We start from the raw sequence: 5,037 nt of genomic DNA, 5'->3' as shown, positions 1-5,037 counted from the left end.
AGGGGAATAGTGCAGGGGGGCAGAGTTCAGGTAACTCACCTGTTGTCCCCTTACTGGGCAGTTAATGGGGGTGATCCTTCACCCTGATCCACAGCTACAGCAGCTCCAACCAGCAGACAAAGCTTAACATGGCCGGACCTAGGACCCTGGGGGTGGTGGGGAGGAGCACACGCCGGAAGTCCCTGTGCACCTCTTTATAAACACCCTCCCACGATAACTTAATGGGGCTGCAGTTTAGAAAAGCCAAGAAGGGCGATAATAAGTAGGTGGAAAAAGAATTTATCTGCCGCTGACTCTAAAGCCCAGAACCAGCACTGGAACCTTACTCGACTAATAATCCCTGAATGGAACGGAACTATCCAATATGGCGTTGTTTCCGGCGGACAGTATAGAGAGGCTCTCAGAGCGAGGCGAGGATAACACACCCACGTCGCGTATTGGTCACTGCGCCGTCACGTGCGCTCATTCCTCTCCCGTGCCATCCAGCGGCGGCCATGTTGAGATTGGCAGTCCGCCCTGCTTGAGCAATTGCGGCAGCGGCGGCCATCTTTTGTGCTGGCGCCCGTCATGTTACTCTATGGCAGCGGAGGAGTGGCCAGGCCGGGCAGTGGGAAGATGTTCCTGGGTGCACATTTCCTGTTTCCTAGCAACAAAAGGAAGTGTTTGTTGTAGTGAGAGATGAGAGAGAAGGGCTCTGATTGATTCCTCAGGCCTCGCCCGCAGGCTGGGGCACTTCAGCAGGGGCCAAAGAGCAGCTGGAGGGAGAGTGGGGCCCCTAGGAGAGACTACAGCAGCTGTAGAGGGCCCCTGGCTGACTGGGGGCCCTCTGCCCACACACACACTGTCATTCATTTACACCAGTCATCACAGCAAATAATATCAGTATGGCCTTCCCCCCATGTTCTCCTGTTAGCTGAGTACGACTGGACCGCAAAGCTAGCACTCACTTGTCGGACATGACCTGCACCTTCCGCTCAGCTCCATCCATCCACCTGCCCTTCCACCGGATGCTGGGCCGCCATTATGAAATGGTGAGTATCGCCATCGCATGCGTTTATTGTATTTGTAACTATAGATCGTCATTGGTTACCAAAAATGATCTGACTGGGCCAAAAAAATCAAGAAAAGTACAATTTGTAAAATGTTAAAACAAAAAGTGTGCGTAAAAATGTCAAAAATGTTATTCCGTGCCCAATTTATAGAGAAATAATTTTTTTTGTACGGAGCCCCCATTCAAATTTTAGGCGGATCCCCAAAAATCTGTATTTCCCCCTTCTAATACTTTATTATTATTCTTACGCATTGGTACAAACGGACGTCCCAAAAATAACTGACAGGTGAAGTAAAATTGGATGTGTATACATTTTAAAATAAAAGATTTGCGGAAAATATCACAAATTAGAAAATTGAGACCAATTTTTAAGAATTTTTAAAAATTTTTATAAATTACCGTTGCCAGGTTGCCTCCTGCACACTCCCTGAATCCATGCACATGCCGTACCAATGCACAGGGGTCCTTTGGTCAGCCCGTGTAATCACAGGCAGCCTCGGCTCCCGGCCTGCCCCTACTTGTAGATTGACATTGACTCCTGTGGCTACCGAGAGTCCTTTTCAGTCTTCACTCCCTGCCTAGAAGAGAGGGGGAGATAGCGGTCATGTGACCACTGATATAAACTGAGACAAAAAAATGTGTCTGCAGTTTTTTTTCTGATTTACTGATGTAAGCAGCCACGATTAAGGAAGGTGGAGGGATTGTGATTGTACTTTTTGCTGTGGAGGCTTTACAGATACTTTAAGACTTTTAGGCCCCTTTCACATGGGCTGATCAGGAGAGGATGCGTGCCCGGATCCCCTCCTGATCAGATCTGTGCCCGGATCCCCTCCTGATCAGATCTGTGCCCGGATCCCCTCCTGATCAGATCTGTGCCCGGATCCCCTAGATCTGTGCACGGATCCCCCCCTGATCAGATCTGTGCACGGATCCCCCCCTGATCAGATCTGTGCACGGATCCCCCCCTGATCAGATCTGTGCACGGATCCCCCCCTGATCAGATCTGTGCACGGATCCCCCCCTGATCAGATCTGTGCACGGATCCCCCCCTGATCAGATCTGTGCACGGATCCCCCCCTGATCAGATCTGTGCACGGATCCCCCCCTGATCAGATCTGTGCACGGATCCCCCCCTGATCAGATCTGTGCACGGATCCCCCCCTGATCAGATCTGTGCACGGATCCCCCCCTGATCAGATCTGTGCACGGATCCCCCCCTGATCAGATCTGTGCACGGATGAATTGTCTTTGGGGAAATTGAATGTAAACGGACAATGGTTCTGTTTACATCAGATTATCCCCGATTCGGCACAATCAGGTCCGTTGACACGAAACACTCTACCGTCCGTTTTTCTGAGCCTGGCCGAAGTCGGAGGTAACCGGACGCCCGTTCGTTTACACATGGCTGTCCATAGACTAGCATTGGTCATCCGATCGGATCCGCCTGAAAAAACTGACAGGTGGACCCAATCGTACGACCCGTATAAAAGGGGCCTCACGGAAACTCCTCCCCCTCAGTCTGAGGTTTCAATAAAAAAACACAGTGCTTGATAACTTGCTGTACACTCTTTAGATAACCCTGGGTGCTCTTGGGAATCCTTTGTATATTGAATGTTTATGTGGCAAGCTCTCGCGATCTCGCTCGATCTCTCTCGATCTCTTTTCTCTCTCGATCTTTCTCTCTCTCTCGATCTTTCTCTCTCTCTCTCGATCTCTTCTCTCGATCTCTTCTCTGCAAGCTCTCGCGATCTCTCTCGATCTCTTTTCTCGATCTCTTCTCTCGATCTCTTCTCTGCAAGCTCTCGCGATCTCTCTCGATCTCTTTTCTCGATCTCTTCTCTCGATCTCTTCTCTGCAAGCTCTCGCGATCTCTCTCGATCTCTTTTCTCGATCTCTTCTCTCGATCTCTTCTCTGCAAGCTCTCGCGATCTCTCTCGATCTCTTTTCTCGATCTCTTCTCTCGATCTCTTCTCTGCAAGCTCTCGCGATCTCTCTCGATCTCTTTTCTCGATCTCTTCTCTCGATCTCTTCTCTGCAAGCTCTCGCGATCTCTCTCGATCTCTTTTCTCGATCTCTTCTCTCGATCTCTTCTCTGCAAGCTCTCGCGATCTCTCTCGATCTCTTTTCTCGATCTCTTCTCTCGATCTCTTCTCTGCAAGCTCTCGCGATCTCTCTCGATCTCTTTTCTCGATCTCTTCTCTCGATCTCTTCTCTGCAAGCTCTCGCGATCTCTCTCGATCTCTTTTCTCGATCTCTTCTCTCGATCTCTTCTCTGCAAGCTCTCGCGATCTCTCTCGATCTCTTTTCTCGATCTCTTCTCTCGATCTCTTCTCTGCAAGCTCTCGCGATCTCTCTCGATCTCTTTTCTCGATCTCTTCTCTCGATCTCTTCTCTGCAAGCTCTCGCGATCTCTCTCGATCTCTTTTCTCGATCTCTTCTCTCGATCTCTTCTCTGCAAGCTCTCGCGATCTCTCTCGATCTCTTTTCTCGATCTCTTCTCTCGATCTCTTCTCTGCAAGCTCTCGCGATCTCTCTCGATCTCTTTTCTCGATCTCTTCTCTCGATCTCTTCTCTGCAAGCTCTCGCGATCTCTCTCGATCTCTTTTCTCGATCTCTTCTCTCGATCTCTTCTCTGCAAGCTCTCGCGATCTCTCTCGATCTCTTTTCTCGATCTCTTCTCTCGATCTCTTCTCTGCAAGCTCTCGCGATCTCTCTCGATCTCTTTTCTCGATCTCTTCTCTCGATCTCTTCTCTGCAAGCTCTCGCGATCTCTCTCGATCTCTTTTCTCGATCTCTTCTCTCGATCTCTTCTCTGCAAGCTCTCGCGATCTCTCTCGATCTCTTTTCTCGATCTCTTCTCTCGATCTCTTCTCTGCAAGCTCTCGCGATCTCTCTCGATCTCTTTTCTCGATCTCTTCTCTCGATCTCTTCTCTGCAAGCTCTCGCGATCTCTCTCGATCTCTTTTCTCGATCTCTTCTCTCGATCTCTTCTCTGCAAGCTCTCGCGATCTCTCTCGATCTCTTTTCTCGATCTCTTCTCTCGATCTCTTCTCTGCAAGCTCTCGCGATCTCTCTCGATCTCTTTTCTCGATCTCTTCTCTCGATCTCTTCTCTGCAAGCTCTCGCGATCTCTCTCGATCTCTTTTCTCGATCTCTTCTCTCGATCTCTTCTCTGCAAGCTCTCGCGATCTCTCTCGATCTCTTTTCTCGATCTCTTCTCTCGATCTCTTCTCTGCAAGCTCTCGCGATCTCTCTCGATCTCTTTTCTCGATCTCTTCTCTCGATCTCTTCTCTGCAAGCTCTCGCGATCTCTCTCGATCTCTTTTCTCGATCTCTTCTCTCGATCTCTTCTCTGCAAGCTCTCGCGATCTCTCTCGATCTCTTTTCTCGATCTCTTCTCTCGATCTCTTCTCTGCAAGCTCTCGCGATCTCTCTCGATCTCTTTTCTCGATCTCTTCTCTCGATCTCTTCTCTGCAAGCTCTCGCGATCTCTCTCGATCTCTTTTCTCGATCTCTTCTCTCGATCTCTTCTCTCGATCTCTTCTCTCGATCTCTTCTTTCGATCTCTTCTCTCTCTCTCTTGATCTCTTCTCTCTCTCTCTCGATCTCTTCTCTCGCTCTCTTCTCTCGCTCTCTTCTCTCGATCTCTTCTCTCGATCTCTCGATCTCTTCTCTCGATCTCTCGATTCTCTCTCTCTCTCTCTCTCTCTCTCGATCTTTCTCTCTCTCTCTCGATCTTTCTCGCGATCTTTCTTTCTCTCTCTCTCTCTCTCTCGATCTTTCTCTCTCTCGATCTTCTAAACCTTTTGTAATTATTATTACATTATTTTGTTTTATTAAATGATGGTTATTTATGGGGAACTATGTTTTCTGATTCCAGCTTTTTGGCTTTTATATGAATTTGAGTTTAACGAGATACAAAATGTAACAAAAGTAAAAGGAATCCACGGGCTTGGTGAACGTTTACATTTTTTTATTGATGGGTG

Source organism: Nanorana parkeri, unplaced genomic scaffold (assembly GCF_000935625.1).
Source record: "Nanorana parkeri isolate BGI_ZX_2015 unplaced genomic scaffold, ASM93562v1 scaffold2141, whole genome shotgun sequence".
NCBI classification, from domain to species: domain Eukaryota; kingdom Metazoa; phylum Chordata; class Amphibia; order Anura; family Dicroglossidae; genus Nanorana; species Nanorana parkeri.
This window is presented reverse-complemented; position numbering follows the sequence as displayed.